Source organism: Trichosurus vulpecula, chromosome 9 (genome assembly GCF_011100635.1).
Source record: "Trichosurus vulpecula isolate mTriVul1 chromosome 9, mTriVul1.pri, whole genome shotgun sequence".
Lineage (NCBI taxonomy): Eukaryota > Metazoa > Chordata > Mammalia > Diprotodontia > Phalangeridae > Trichosurus > Trichosurus vulpecula.
The window spans coordinates 29,963,966-29,981,373 of record NC_050581.1 but is presented as its reverse complement, the minus strand read 5'-3'; the positions used below and the strand labels follow the sequence as shown (position 1 = coordinate 29,981,373).

At 38.6% G+C, this 17,408-nt stretch overlaps 1 protein-coding gene across 1 annotated transcript in view; it reads right to left on the bottom strand.

Moving 5' to 3' along the window:
- Positions 1–17,408, bottom strand: part of ROR2 (receptor tyrosine kinase like orphan receptor 2) — an 85,362-nt gene that overhangs the window by 48,302 nt on the left and 19,652 nt on the right. The window lies entirely within an intron of this gene.

The following is a 17,408-nucleotide window of genomic DNA, read 5'->3' as shown; positions in this document are numbered from 1 at the left end:
CAGCTCCCATGGACACTATTCTTGTTGCCTCATTTAGAAATACCATAACATCCCAGGGGAAAAAAAAAACACCCAACAACATATTACTAAGACAGAAATAGGCACTCAATATTGAATTAAAGGCTTTCTCTATTTTAAATAAACAATATATTCTTAGGGTCATTAGTACTATGTGGGGGGTGGGGAACATTTTTACTCAGTTGCAAAGACTAATGAGAAAATAGACTTAAATCAGACCCTTTACCTTTATTATTTTTCTTTTCTTCTTCTCCTTGTTCTTCACAATATTTATTGCTAGCCTTCTCACTGAAGGTTAAGTTTCACTAACTATATACATTTTTTAAAAAGTATTGTAATACAAGGAAAATTAGGAACCCCTGAGAAACCCCTAGCTACTGACAAGCCCCCCCAGAAAGAATGGATTCAGATATCTTTGGTATTTAGCAAACCCCCTGGGACTCCATGGCTCCTTCCTGAAATGTCAATAGATAGGACCATCCCACTGAGAGATAACCTGGCAGATCCTGTCTAGCAGATATCCCTGAGACTCCTTGGTTCCTTCCTGGAATGTCAATAGATAGGACCATCCCACTGAGAGATAACTTGATAGACCCTTCCTGGGAGATATCCCTGGGACTCTGTGACTCCACCAAGGAATGTAAATGAGATTATCCCACTAGTACGATAACCTGACTGAATCTTTTGATCAGCCAGGACCTTTGTTCCTCTTCCCCCCTACTCTGTACCCCCATATCCTATATAAGCCAAGCCATCACCCCAACACATTGGCCATTGATTTGTGGTGCCGTACCCCGATGGCCGCCGGCTAATAAATTCTCCACTTAAAACTTATACTCTGTGGTGTGTCTCGCTCGCTTCTGGTACAACAGTATAAATTAACAGCAACACTGTGTGATGACCAATTTGGCAGACTTCGCTCTTCTCAGCAATGCAATGATCTAAGACAATTGCAAAAGACTCATTATGTAAAATGCTATCCACATCCACAGAAAGAACTATGGAGTCTGAATGCAGATTGAAGCATACTATTTTCTCTTTTTTTCTTTCTTGTGGTTTTCCTCTTTTGTTCTGATTCTTCTTTCACAACATGACTAATGTGGAAATATGTTTAATATGATTGTATGTATATAGCCTATATCAGATTGCATGCCATCTTGGGGAGAGAGGAGGAGAGGGAGGGGGAAAAATTTGAACCAAAAGTCTTGTAAAAATGAATGTTAAAAACTAAAAATAAATTAATTAGTTTTAAATATATGAAAGTATAAATTAAATTTCATAAAATTTAAAAAGTATTAATTCTACATGTTACTTTTCAGAATTGTAGTGCTTATCTATACTTCTTAACTTCTTTCTGTTCTCTTCTATGCATTAAAATGTTTCAATAGACCTTTTTTTTCCTTTGTCATCCCTTTTGTTAACCTTCAAATCCTCTCTAGCCTCCCCCCTCCCCATTAACCCAGCTTTGCTGGGTAAAATTTTCTTACTTTTTTCTAGTTACTACTCACCAGGGCTTCCAAGGTCCCTGCCCAAGGGTTTTATGACTACTCTAGAGTTTTCTCCATGGACCCCTCTGCTCTTGCTGCCTCTAGATAGAAAGCCTTGTTCATTACACCTTTCCTGTCTCTGATCATACTTGTGCTCATTTTTGTTTGAGGGGACACCTCTTGTTGCCCATGGGTTAGTATTCTGAGGGGGAAGAAGTTACTGATAGTTTATAATTTAATTATTATTTGGTATGCTGAAAAGCTTCAAGGACTTACTGGAATATGTGTTAGAGAGATAGGTAATCTACCTCCTTTTCAGACAGACATTTGGGCAGGAAAAACTAGCATAAATTTTTAAAAAAGAGTCTATACTGACAAGGCACACATTTTATATAAACCAGAATTAGCACTTCTATTTTCCTCTGTTCTCCTTTGGAGACAATGAAAATGGCCGAGAGTATTGATGAAGAAGGGGAATATGATGGAGAAGGTAGAAAAAAACTGGATAAAGGGTGCACGTAGAAGGTTTTGCTTTGGCAAAGGAGAAATGCCATCTCACCATGGGAGAAAAGGTAAAGATAATGGAGGAAGACATCTAAGTAAAGTGAAGTGAGAAGGAAAAGGGAATCTTGGTGATGGCCTCAATTTTTTCAGTGGAGTATGCGGTAAGGTTCTCAGTTTAGGTGTCATGGGATTATCTCTGTGTTTACCTGAAACAGAATGAAAGTATAGTTCATGAGAATCACATAGATCACATAGAGGAACTAAGGAATTACAGTAATTTATGGGAATATCAAAATGTATGTTGAAAAGCCCTATAATGAAGGCAGTAGTTGGGGTGGACAGAGAAAGTGAGTCATGCACTGAATTCATTGAAGACATATGGCGATTATCAGAGGAGCCAGGGAGAGAGAATGGACAGTAGATAATAACAACCAGAATCTTGATTGAGTGACAAATTTGAATTTAATGAACTGAATTGAATGAATGAAAGTTACTTGTTAGTGATTTTTTATTTATTTAGTGATTTGAACTTTAAATGATTTTGAAAGAAACTGAAGTGATTTTGTCACTAGACTATACAGACCACTGGAACAGAAAGAAATCATAGACGCAGAATTTGGAAAACAGATCACAAGCCTGGTGCAGAGAAACAGGAGATGCTCAAGAATGAAATTCTGAAGGCACAAAGGAAAACAATTCCAATGAGGAGAATCATCAATGTGGATGCACAAGGGAACTCATCAACCAATTTATATTTAACAAACAAATGTTCAGAAGATGAAAGCAAGGCCAGTTAACAAAATTAATATAAGAGATTGACCTTATCCTGTAAAACAGTTTCAGGAATACTACAAGCACAGAATGTGAAGGGGGATGGAAGAAGCTAAGTACAATAAAAAGCATGAATTTTTTAAAAATTATATTGAGATGAAAGGGAAGATTAAAGAATAGAGAAGACCTACCTTTTGGGTTGACAAGGCAATGATTACTGAGACAATAGAGAACTGCTTAAATCTTGTTTTGTGGAAGCATATTAAAATCTCTTTTTTGTTCAACTGAAAATACTAAGAAATAAATATTTCTCCAGCCTAAAATCTTTACAGACTTTTCTGAAGGAAAGCACTTTATTGATATTTAATCAAACTCCTCAGGACACAATGCCCTCCACTAAAATATTGCACTCACTCCTTTCTCTTATGACTAACCACTTTTAATTTGCAAAGTGTACAAATGGTACCAAACAAAAGGAGAAAATGGATTGGGGGGAGGGGAAGAATACCAAATGTAGAGTCGGAAATACCTCATTGTGGGAAATGATGGGAGGAGTTTTGTTTCCACAGAATTAAAAGTACTTCCCCCAGCTTTAGTAGAATGTAAGTCAGGTGACTGGTTCTAATCAGAGCTGTGATCTAGCAGAATCAGACTTCTGATCTGGTGAGGGGTTAGACGCTTGTGTGCCTGCTTAATGAGCTGTTTGAGATGGGGTATGGCATCAGCAGTTCAGGGGGTTGCATCTGGCCATTGAAGAGCCAGGCTGGAGATTCAAATTGGGAGCCAGTGAAAGGGCTGGCATTTTGCCTGTGTCCTTGTACTCTACTGTACTCGGTTCAGGGGACGTACCCATTTATTCAGAAAGAATAAATGTAAAATATATTGAAAACCTTCCTGGCTTTCCAACTAGTATTGTTTATTTCTACACTAAGTGTGTGTCTAACACTCATATATAACATAAATGACAAATTAATAAATACAAATATAGACCACATCTTCAAATATAAGGTAGTTTGGGGCAGAGGGGAGAGCATTAGTAATTGAAGAGATCAGAAAATGTTTCATGCAGAAAATGGTACTTGAACTCAGTCTTAAAATTAAGAGAGGGACTCTATGAGACAGAAATAAGAAGTGCATTCTAGGTATGGGGGACAACCAGTTCAAAGGCAAAGAGAATGTAGATGAGTTTCTGGGGAAGAACAAAGAGAAAGCCCAGTTTGGCAAGATCTCAGGGTGAAGGAAAGAGCGTAATAACAAATGTGACTGGAAATATTGGTTGGGACCAGGTTGTATAAAACCTTAAAAGCTAAACCAAGGCATTTATCCTTTATCCTACAAGCAAAAAGAAGCCACTGGAGTCAGTTGAGTAATGGAGTCACATAGTCAGATCTTTGCTTAAGGAAAGCTACTTTGGCAGCAGTGTGTAGGGTGAGAGAGACTTTGATAGGAAGACCCATCAAGAGGCTGTAGCCATAATGGCTTTTGTTTTCTTTGAATGGCTCAGCTTGCCTCATTGAGCCTCTGGACACTGTGGCTTGCTCTTCCGGGGCAGGAGGCCCGGGGAGCATGCCGGGAAGCAGACAGCTTCCTGTGTGAGGAGTCATGGGGCTGGCTGAGGGGAGGTGTTGGCGGCTATGCTAGGGGGAGGGGCCAACTCAGGAACCAATCGGCCCTGGTCATTAGGGCGGAGCTTGATGATGTCAAAAACCCTATAAGAGGGGAGAGGACAGCTTGAAGACTCTCTTTTCCTTTTCCGGTTGGAGCCAGTGACAGTTACATCGTCAGTTACAGCGACCGTTACATCGTCAGTTACAGTTGCAGCTTCAGTTACAGACACAGACACAGCTGAGGCAGGAGCTGCCAGTAGCAGAGCTGATCTACGGGAGGAAGCTGAACAAAGACTTCAGTCCAGTGGGTAATCTTATTACCATAAAAGGGGGAAACATGATTTTGCTTTACGCAATCATGTTTCTCTGTAGCCTCCTGGTTACTCTTTCAAGGCGTACTTATTGGGCCTGGAAGATTACGACCAACATATCAAAATGGGGCTTCTGGTTCATGGGTTGGTTACTGTGGAGCCTAAATAAATGTTTTGATTCTTCTGCCTTCTACTTTGAGAGTTTCTTCTATCCGGCGATTCCGAACCTTTCAGACATGTTTATGATCCTCTTTGAGATTATAAACTCGGCCCTCCTGATACATTTGGCGTCACGAACAGGATCGCTAGGTATAAGATCTCTATTTAGAAGCAGAACAATTTCAGAGGAAGAGATGAATATCCCAGGATGGGAGGATCCATTTTATTCCTCCCTAGCAAAAGAATTGGCTAAAAAAGCTGGACCCTGTGAAAACTGGGAACCAAGGCTACGGAAAGGAGATCCTAGGGATTTGGAAAAGTGTTTACGAGAAGTTGGGATTCAGTCAGGGGCATCACTATCTAGGCAAAGCTGGATAGTGTTATCAGCCTACCGGCTAGTATACAAAAGATTGAGATTAAGTGAAAGACATGGGGGCACTCCTACCCCACAGGAAGAAGAGGAATCTCAGATAGCAGGAGACCAAACTGACTCAAATGAGAACTTTTCTATTAATGTGGCTAAGAGCAACAGGAGACCAAAAAAGCCCAGAGTGCATTTCAACCCAGCCCAGAAAGAGCCGGCTGAGGCACAAAACACTACTGGGGTTCAGGATGTGCCTCACACAGAGAATAGGAGATGGTTAAATGATCAGACAAGGGCTCGACCCATACAAAGGAGGAAGACAGAAACCCGAGGTGAAGATTCAGTTACAAGGGAAATTCAGGAAGATTTCTCACCGCAAGAGGTCACAGATATTTTGAGTAGATTCAGCCAAAGAATAGGAGAACCATTGATATCTTGGATGGTAAGACTCAGTGATCAAGGGGCCGGTGGAATATCAGTAGATGGGACAGACTGCATGAGATTCATAGGTATCAGCCATGATCCTCTAGTTCAACAAGCTTTTAGGGAACATCATCAGCAAGGAGATGGTGATAGCAGGACTACTCTGTTGGCATTAGCCGCTGTGGGATGCAATAAGAGATATGCTACTGATTCTATGTGGCCCACTGAGCACAGACCCTGGTATTCACTTAGAGATTGTATCATGAGACTAAAGGAGGAGGTAATGAAGACTGCCATTATGACAGGAACTGCAGACAAATATTACAATGATTCAATGGAACTGCCTCATAGGAATTTAATAATTAAGACAGCTCCCCCTGCTTATAAACAACTAATTTTGAATTTATTACTTGGAGAAGTAGGGAGCCGTCTTACAACAGTGATAAATAAGATTTTACAGTTACATGACTTAGGTGACTGGGGAAGGGATAGATCTCCTCGAGAGAGAAGGGTGTATAACCAGCAAACTTGGCGCCAAAGGAGAGTAACAAGGAAAGAAATGTTTACTGCTTTATTGAGAGCAGGGGTAGGTTTTGAAATGATAGATGGAATTCCAACCAATGAATTATACAGAATGTATAGAGGACTTGATAACACGAGAAATAGGGAAATAAGAACTGCTCCTGCAAGCCTACAAGCCACTCAGACTGAAGGTGACCTTGTGTGATTAACGGATGAAAACGTGTACATTTGGGGAAAGGCTGGGAGGACAATCTTAGTCTATATCTAGGGTGGGATCCTCTTGGCTTCCTCATTATGTTCCTTTTGAAAAGAAACATTTCCCACCTGAGTTTGGCTCTGATGTTGGATCTTTGCATAACTGAAATCTCAACCAAACTTGAGATGATTTTATTTGAAGAATTATAGTCCATACTTGTCTATTCTTTTTGTCCTTTGTTTTGGCTAACCTTGTTGCTAGTTTTGTTTCCTTCAGGCTTAAGCACCCTGCACTTTCCGGTGACTGCCTAAGCATGTAGCATTCTTGGAATTCCTGCCAGCTCGTTAAAGAAATGACCTCTGGAATGGGACTTTTTGGGGGCAGGGCCATCTCTACATCCAATTTCAGCATGAAGAAGCTATGGAAAATGAGACCTTCACCCCTCACCCCAAGATTTTGAGCCCCAATCGTTCAAGGGGGGTGGAAATGATGATAGTGTTCTGTTTACTTATTTTGTGTTATCCTTGCTGTGTTGTTTTATTGTTATGATATTATTGATCCTATGTAATGGATACAAGGATTTAGGGGTGGACATTTGAATTATTAATAATTATTTTGGGGATGATTGATTGAAGAGATTATTTTGCTGGGATCTAGGGGTGGATCGCATTTGAATCGTTAACCAATGTTTGGGAATGTTACTGAATAATGAATGATATGTTTTAGTTTCCTTTGTAATTGGATCACAATGTATGTTCTAGGATACATGGCTGATTAGATTATGTATCCTATAACAAGGGGTGGAGTGTAGCCATAATGGCTTTTGTTTTCTTTGAATGGCTCAGCTTGCCTCATTGAGCCTCTGGACACTGTGGCTTGCTCTTCCGGGGCAGGAGGCCCGGGGAGCATGCCGGGAAGCAGACAGCTTCCTGTGTGAGGAGTCATGGGGCTGGCTGAGGGGAGGTGTTGGCGGCTATGCTAGGGGAGGGGCCAACTCAGGAACCAATCGGCCCTGGTCATTAGGGCGGAGCTTGATGATGTCAAAAACCCTATAAGAGGGGAGAGGACAGCTTGAAGACTCTCTTTTCCTTTTCCGGTTGGAGCCAGTGACAGTTACATCGTCAGTTACAGCGACCGTTACATCGTCAGTTACAGTTGCAGCTTCAGTTACAGACACAGACACAGCTGAGGCAGGAGCTGCCAGTAGCAGAGCTGATCTACGGGAGGAAGCTGAACAAAGACTTCAGTCCAGTGGGTAATCTTATTACCATAAAAGGGGGAAACATGATTTTGCTTTACGCAATCATGTTTCTCTGTAGCCTCCTGGTTACTCTTTCAAGGCGTACTTATTGGGCCTGGAAGATTACGACCAACATATCAAAATGGGGCTTCTGGTTCATGGGTTGGTTACTGTGGAGCCTAAATAAATGTTTTGATTCTTCTGCCTTCTACTTTGAGAGTTTCTTCTATCCGGCGATTCCGAACCTTTCAGACATGTTTATGATCCTCTTTGAGATTATAAACTCGGCCCTCCTGATACAGAGGCTCTTGCAATTATCTCAGCAAGAGATAATGAGGGCCTGAAATAAGGTGATAGATGTATGAGAGGAAAGAAGGAGTGAGATATGAGAGATGTTGAGAAGGTAGAAATGGCAACTGATCGGATATGTGGGGTGAGTGAAAATGAGGAACCAAGCATAATGCCTCTATGGGGATAATTACAAAGCTGAGACACTGGAAGGATGAAAGAGGAAAGTTTGAAGAGGAGATAGTTTTGGAAAAAAGAAAATTAGTTTGATTTTAGATATGCTGAGTTTTAAGATGTCTCTGAGAAATCCAGTTTGAAATGTCCAGCAGGCCATTGGTGGTATGAGACAGAAGCTCCGAGGAGAGAAAGGGGATGAATATATGTGTTTGAGAGTAATTTGCATAAAGGTGATCGTTAAAGTCAGAACAACTGATGAAGCAGAAGGAATAAAGGAGGAGAAAAGAAGAGGGACCAGAAGAGAAACTTGGGGAATAACCACAGGGAACATGATGTAGATGGTGAGCTAACAAAGGAGACTAAGAAGGAATGTCAGACAGATATGAGACGAACAAAAAGAGAGTAATGTCATGGAAATGTAAAGAGGAGAAAGTATCCAATAGGTGAAGGTTGTCTACAGTATCAAGTGCAACAAACGAGCAAAAAGAAAAGGCCATTAAATTTGGCCTTTGGTAAATTTGGTAAATCTTTGGTAAATTTGAAGAGAGAAGTTTCATTTGAGTGGAGGACGACTGCTGGATTGGCAAAAGGCTGAGAAGTGAATGAGGAGAAATAGAACTAAGTATAAACAAACCTTTGAAGGAGTCTGGTTGAAAAAGGGAGATAAAAAGTGATAGATTAAGGGAATGGTATAGTTTAGTGAAGATAGAGAAGATTTTTTTTTTAAGGGATGAGGGAGTTTTGAGCATATTTGCATTTGGTAAGGAAGGAATCAGTCCAGAGGGAAAAATGCAAGATTCAAGAGAAAGGGAAGGATTGAGGATGCAAATCTGTTGGAGAATATGGGAAGGGATCAGATCAAATAAACATATAGAATGATTGGCCTTGAGAGAAAGGACATATAGAGTGGTGATATAATAGGGTTCTGAGATGAAGAGAATGGGAAAAGGGGGAGCTCAAGAGGAGGGCAGGCTTCTTTAGGAAGGAAGGGAAGGTTTGTAATTGTTTCTGTTCACAATGAGAGAGGGAATTAATTAGGGAAGAATTAAAGGACTATTTTGCCGTGAAGAGGGCCTGTTTGATTGTGAATAACATGAATTTGTAATGTATCCAGTAAGCACAGTTGTAAAACTTTCTCCAGTTTTGTTCAGTGGTAGAGTGGAGATGGTGGATGGTGAGAGGGATGAGGTTGGGCAAAGTAAAGTAAGCATGATAATAGTACAAGGAAAAGGATTCAAGAGCAGAGGACATTGTAGGGTTGAGATGGTTAACTACTGTGTTGAGGTTGGAGAAGGAGGAAAATGACATCAGGACAGAGGTAAGTGGCCTGAGAAAGTATTGAGATGTGTAGGGAATGGAGGTCGTGATGAAGGCAAAAAATGCAGATGTAGGAAGAACAAAGTTTAGGGAGCGGTGGAATGGCAGAAGGTTTTGTTCAGATAAGGAAATGTCAGATTCCCAATTAAGTGAGGGAGACTTGTGGATAATTTCAGGATAGCTAGTGAGATCATCCCTATGTATCACTGAGGTGAGGTGGAAGAGCAGGTCAGGTGGAGGTTACAAAAAGGGAAGGGAAGGAAGCTTTTTGTTTCTGTTTTCCTAAAAAAGTATTGAAACCAAGACTGAATTTGGTCAGGGAATAAGGCTTGAGCTGCTGACTATAGTTCCTGGATAGCCTAAGTATAAAACCCAGTCAGCAGATAAGGAAGCCAGTGGGAAACTGAATTAATGCTATATCTTTGTGTATAATTTTCATTTAATGGCTATGTAAACCCTTTGTTCGTTGTATTATTAGATAGATCGTGTGTCTTATTTCATTCCAATTAAAAACCTGAAGCATATGACCAGTCTAAATTAGTCTGTTTGAAGTCTAAAAGTGTGTAGATCTAATGAGATAATGGGATGTCTATGAACTCTGTTCTGATGGCTAAATAAGGTAAGCCTTGAACCCTATGTGTATCCAGAGAGCCTATCATTCAATCAACAAATATTTATTGAGTATCTTCTACATATTAGGCACTGTGCCAAGTGCTGAAGATACAACAAATGCAACTTGGTGGTGCAGTAGATAGAGCACTGGGCCTGGAGTTAAGAAAACCTGAATTCAAATCCAGCCTTTGACATTTCCTAGCTGTGTGACCCTAGGCAAATTACTTAGCACTGTTGTTTACCTCAGTTTCCTAAAATATGAAATGGAAATAATAATAGCATCTACAGTGGTTTCGTGAGGATCAAATAAGATAATATTTGTAAAAAGTGCTTAAAATAGTAATTAGCACATATTAGGCACTATATAAATACTTATTTCTTTCCATTCCCTTCCCCTATCCCCTACTTGCAAGGAGCTTATATTCTAATAGGAGCAACATTTATAGAGTAAATATAAAGTATATACTGTATGACACAAATATAAGAATATACAGAATATAAAGAGATTAATTATAAATAAATACAAAGTAAACAAATACAAGGTATTTTGAGAGGAAGGTCACTAGCAGTTGAGTGAATCTGGAAACACTTCGTATAAAAGGTGGTTCCTGAGCTCAGACATGAACACAGAGGGATTCTTTAAGGTGGAGGTGAGAAAGGAGTGTTTTACAGCTATGGGGGACAAAGGAACTGAAATAGGAGATGGGAGCATCCCTCTAGATCACAGAGTGTGGGAAGAGGAGTGATGACCAATGAGGGTGGAAAGATATAAGTTGGGGCCAAATTGTGAGGACTTTAAAAGCTCAACAAGAATTGATATTTTATTCTAGAGACAATAGGGAACCACTGGAGTTTACTGAGTAAGGAATATGGGTAGATCTGTACTTAAAAAAATCACATTGGCAACAATACTAAGAGGACTAAATTGGGGAGAATGGAGCCAGGGAGGTTAATTAGGAATTTATCGCAATAATCAAGGTTGCGGGTGTTGAGGGGATGAACTAAAGTGGTTAAGTGTATCAGTACAGAAAAGAGTCAAAAGTAAAACAACCATGGAGTTCGAAACAGCAATATTTGGCAAATAATTGGATATGCAGAGAGAGGAAGAGCTAGAGGTTGAGAATAACATTAAGATTAGGAACTAGGAATGTGGGAGACTGGAAGAATGGTTATGACTTCAATAGAACCAGGGAAATTTGAAAGAAGGATGCATTTGGGGAAAATGTAAGTTGTTCATTTTTGGTTGTGTGGTTTTTTTAAAATACATAAAATACATTTTATTTTTCCCTAATAAAGTATTAAAACAATTTCTAACATTTTTTAAAAAAAGTTTTGAGTTCCAAATTCTATCCCTCCCTTCCTGCCTCCCCCACTCCCCTCCAGGAGACAGTAAGCATTCAGATATAGGTGATACATGTGCAATAATGTAAAACATTTCCATTTTAGTCATTTTATACAAGAAGACCGATTTTTTTTTTAAAAGAATGAAACTGAAAAATAGAGCATGCTCTAGTCTGTATTCAGACAATGTCAGACAATTCTTTCTTTGGAGACAGATAGTATGCTTCATCATTAGTCCTTTCGGATCATCTTGGATCACTGTATTGCTAAAAATACCTAATTCATTCACAGTTCTTCATCATACAGTATTGCTGTTACTGTGTACAACATGCTCTCGGTTCTGCTCATTTCCCTTTGCATCAGTTCATGTAAGTTCAGTTTTTTTTTCTGAAATCATCCTGCTTGTAATTTCTTATAGCACTATAATATTCCATTACAATCATATATCATTGCTTGTTTAGCCATTCCCCAATTAATTGGCATCTCTTCAATTTCTAATTCTTAGCCACCATAAAACAAGCTGCTATAAATATCTTTGTACAAATAGGTCCTTTTCCCTTTTCTGTTTTGGACATACTAAGTTTAAGATATCTTTGAGACATTTCTGAAATGTCCAATGGACAATTGGTTATGAGGCAATATGGTGATTGGTGAAGTTCAAGGGAGAGACTGGGGCTGGATATATAAATCTTCAAGTTGTATATATAGAAATGACAATAAAGTCCATGGGAGATGATAAAGTCATCATGAGTGTGCAAAAGCAAAAAGTTGAGGGTCTAGGACAGGCCTTGGGAAATACCTGCCGTTAGGTGTGATGTGGATAATGAACCAGCAAAAGAGACCAGGAAGGATAAGTTACAGAGATAGGAAAAGCAGAATAATGTAATAATAAAAAAAATGGAGAGTATCCAGAAGAAAAGAAAAACTATTTCAAATGAAGCAGATGGCAGGATCTAGTGAAGGTTTTTTTTTTTTTTAAAGATGATAAGACGGGCATATTTTAAGGCATTAGGGAAGAAGCTACTAGATAAGGAAAGATTGAAGATTAGGGAGGGGATTACTTGTGGCTGCTCTCTGCTGGAGAATACTGGAATGGACTAGGATCAAGGGTACATGTTAGTGTTGGTAAGAACAGCCATCTCACTGACAGAAACTGGGGAAAAGAAGTATAGTGGGGGAATAATGTCAAGGATGATCTCACTGCCTCAAGTTTCTCTCCACTCTAAAACATCCTAAATCCTGTTGCCAAAGTAATTTTCCACAAATTTCCATAAACAGAACTGACCATGAGATTCCCTCACCCAATCAAATCCAATGGCTCCGTATTGCTTCTAGAATAAAATATATACTTCTCTCTGTAGTTTTTAAAGCCCTATATAGCCTAAACCTAACAAATCTTTTTAGCCTCATTAGAAATTTGCTCAATGAATTTGTTTCCTGACTCACAATATTTCTTTCCATAACTCTTGCCCTCATACTTCAGGACTTCAATATATATATTTTGCTTCCACAATGTTCATATCCTTGATTTTGTCCAGTTATCCTTGATTTTGTGGATTTCATGTACCTGTTCTATTTCTATGTTCATGAATTCCAAAATTCCTTTATCTAATCATAATCTGTTATCATTCCATCTTTCCCTGTGCTTTAGTAATCCAGTTTTTCTTCCTCACCATGACCTATAATCCCTCCATCTTTCAGTTCTTTCCCAGGCCATCACTTCTTTATCAGCTATACTTTCCTCCTTTCCCTATCTTGGCTTCTTGGCAAAAAATTTCAAATCTATGCTATCTTCTACACTCAAATCCCCTGCTCTCTTTCTCTATCATCAATCATATCTTGACAAACCTCAACCTCATGTTACTCCCACCATCTTTCTCCTTTGCTCCTCTCTGCCTGTTGCTGAACAGAACTAGAGGAAATCACAAAACTACACTGATAGGGTACAATATGAATGCGTGTTACATAATCACAACCGGGTTCTCAAAGTAGCTAGGCTATCCTTTATGCTTCTTAATAAATTTGCTGTACCACTCGCCATAACATTCCAAACATTCTTATTTCTTCTCTTGTCACAGCAAACATCTCCCCCAGCAACTGCCTTATTACTTCACTGAAAAGAATGACATTATTTACTAATAAAATTCTCCTCTCTCTTTTTCATCTCACATCATTAGACATCTTCCTCAATTATCTTCCCCTTCACCCCATATCAAATGAAGTATACCTTTTTCCTTCCAAGACAAACCCTTCCATATGCTCTGATCCCATTCCATCTTATACTCTCCAACAGATGAATCTCTCTATTATTCCCACTCTCTAATTTTCAATCTCTCCTTAGGCCACTTCTCTGGTGCTCATGACTCTTCATCCTTAAAAACCCCTCAGTTGATCCAGATATATCCTTTAGCTACCATCTTATATCTCTCCCCTTTTCAGCTATACTCCTTTAGAAGTCATCTATTTTCCTACTTCATCATTAAAGTGAAACTGTGTTCTGCAAACTTAACAATAATTTTTTTAAAAAAATTATTTTTTCAATTACATGTAAAAACCATTTTAACATTCTTTTAAAAAAATTGAATTTCAAATTCTCTCCCTTCTTCCCTTTCCTACTCCCTCATTTAGAAGACAGGCAATTTGATACAGATTATATATGTGGAGTCTTGTAAAACATATTTCCATATCTGTCCTGTTGTGAAAAACACAGGAGAAAAAAAAGGTTTGATAAAAAAATAAAAAATAATATGCTTTGATCTGCATTCAAACTCTATCAATTCTTTCTCTGGAGGTGGATAGCATTTTTCACCATCAGTCTTTCTAAGTTACTCACAGTTGTTCACAATATTCTAAGTTATTCACAACATTGCAATTACTGTGTACAATGTTCTAGTTCTGTTTACTTCACTTTTCATCAGTTCATGTAAGTTCTTCCAGGTTTTTCTGAAATCATCTTGTTTATAATTTCTTTTAGCACCACAGTATTCTATCACATCCATGTACCACAACTTGTTCAGTCATTTCCCACCAATATTCTCCTAATTAGCAAGGGGTTTTTTTGACCTTTTCTCAATCTTCATTCTTCTTGACCAACCTGTTCCTTTTAACATGATTGATCACTCTTTCCTAAGTGTGTGTCCTGACTCTTCTCTTATCCTATATTATCTAACTTCTCTTATCCTATACTATCGAACTTAGTTGCCTCATCAGCTCCTTATGGGTCCAATTATCATCTCTATGCAGATGATTCTGAGACTTATATATTGAGCCCTCCCTGGTGTCTTTTGTGAGCGCCAGTCCAACATCGCCAAATTCTTTTTGGAAATCTCAAAATGTGTGTCCCCTAAGGCATCTCAAACTTAACTTGTACAAAACAGAACTCATTTTTTCCCTTTCCTTTTCATTAATTCATTTTCTTAATTTTGTTCGATTCCTTTCCCAGTTATACTTCTCATTCTTTGGATTTAAACACCATAACAAATTAATCAATAAACATTTATTAAGCCAGGCACCATACTAAGCACTGGGAATATAAAAAGAAGCACAAGACAGTCCCTACTTTTAAGGAGCTCACAATCTAATGAGAAAGACAATATGAAAATATATAATTCACACACATAAATATACATATTTATACATATACATATAAGCTATATAAAGGAAAATAAGAATTAACAAAGGGAAGGCACTAGAATTTAGGGGTGTTGGGAAAGGCTTCATGTAAAAGAAAATATTTAATTAGGGCTTAAAGGAAGCCAGGGAAGTCAGTAGGCAGAGGTGAGAATGTTCCAGGCATGAGGAAGAGCCAGAGAAAAGATCCAGAATTGAGAGATGGCGTAACTTGTTTGTGTGAGAGTTGGGAAGCCACTGTCATTGGATCATTGAGTACATGGCAGGGAGTAAGGTATAAAAAGACTGGAAAGGTAGGAGGGGGCAAGGTTATAAAAAGCTTCAGATGTCCAATAGAGGATTTTGTATTTGACCATGCAGGTGATATATGAGGGGGATGACATGCTTTTAGACATCATCCTGTATTAGAAGGTAAACTCCTTGAGGAAAGGAACTTCCTAATTTTCCTAGTTCTGTCAAGGATACCACAAACCTCCCAGTTATTCAGGCTTGCAACCTAGATATCATCTTCAACTCTTTACTCTCTCTCATTCCACCATAACCAGTTTTACTGATACTACCTTAGTAACATTTTTCATATATGCTCCCTACTCTTTTCTGATACTATCACCATACTGGTACAGGCCCTTATCACCTCATATATAGACTATTGCAATAGTCTTCTGATTGGGATCCCTGCACAAGTCTCTCTACTCCATACTCTACTAAGCTGCTAAAGTGATTTTGTAAGTTTGACTATGTCATCACCCCACTCAGTGGCTCCCTATTATTGCCAGGATCAAATATTAAATCTACTAACATTTAAAACTCTTCACAACCTGGTCCTCTCTGCCTTTCCAGTTTTCTTACACTTTCTATCTCCCTCTCCCCCCTCCCTGTACTCTACAGGTAACACTTATTTGCAGTTCCTTGCACAGGACACTCCATTTCCAGACTCTGTGCCTTTTACTTCCTCTTCCACATGTCTGGAATGCTCTCCTCTTGGCTTTCCTGGCTTACTTCAAGACTGACAAAGAATATGCTATATATTTGTGTTTCTGTCAGTACTAGATAACATCTATGCATGTCCAAAGTGCAAGTTGGTTTGTATCCTGGAAGAAAAAAAGAAGGAACTGGAATATACATGTCTATTCTCAAAGGTGTCATAGAAAATGATGTTAATTAAAAGAAGAGATAACTGCTGATAGCATAAAATACCCAAGAGTATACTTGCCAAGACAAAACCAGGAACTACATGAACATAATTATAAAATACTTTTTATACAAATAAAGTCAGATTTAAATAATAGGAGAAATATTGATTGTTCCTGGGTATGAAACAGATAAAGAGGGAAAGAGAAATCAATCAGGCAACATAAGTGATATGTTAGGTTTGATTGATTAATTAAGAAGGATCTAGAAATGAGATCAAAGCAAAACATAAAATATGGAAAACCACAATTGAACACACACACACACAAACACACACACACACACACACACACACACACACACACACACACACACAATGAATCCCCGAAAAACTCAACTTGTATGAAAGGATCTCTTTAAGTAAAGGTGTAGAGGTGTGTGTAAAACTGCCCAAGAGGGCCTTGAGGCCCTATTCTAAGTGTTTTCAGGCAGAGGTGTGTTAAAAGGATTCTTGCTGTGAGGTAAAGTGAGTAAACTAAGTGAGATATTAAAGCAAGGAAAGAAAGTAATTTTTAATCTCAGCTTTTCTCTTTCCAGGTCACTAAGGCTTTGCTCCATTTATTTCTGAGTCTTTGTGAGGTTTTCTAAGATTAGCTTGTTAAATAAAGGAACTGAAAAAGCCAGGTGGAACTCTTCCAGAAGTTAGTTTGGGAAGTAGAATCAGTGAAGCAATCTTTCTCTCTCAGGAAAAAATGGCAAGTTATATTTTTCCTTTGGATGAAGCTCTAGCAGCAGCTTTACACTGATAATGATCTAGACCAAGCAGCCAGAAGATAGCAAGGGCTGATGAGGGAAAGCTAAGGGAGTTTTTTTTCTTTTTGCTATTCCAAAGTTAGATGAATTCAGGCTTAATTAGATTCTAAAGTTAAAGTTTATAGATTATGATTAAATTACATCTAGAGAACCATCTTTGCAACCTCCCCATCCCAATACATAAGATATTAGGGCAATGTGTTTAAAACTGCAAAAACAAGGCTTTTTTTTGTCATTTAAGACACTACGATCAGGTCTTTTATATCATAGCCTTAAATGTAATCACTTTAGGATTTCAGTGATAAGTTTAAAATGTATATTAGCATTGTAAAAGCCGTTTTTATAAGTAGTTTTGTTGAGGAGAAATACAGCTCTTGTGATTTGTAAATTATTAAGTGTTAGCTGTTTCCAGATTTTAAAAGGTGAAGAGAAGTGAGACAAAAATGGGGTTTAGACTGTGGGAACCCCTTGTACCCCAAAATAATTTGGGTCCTATT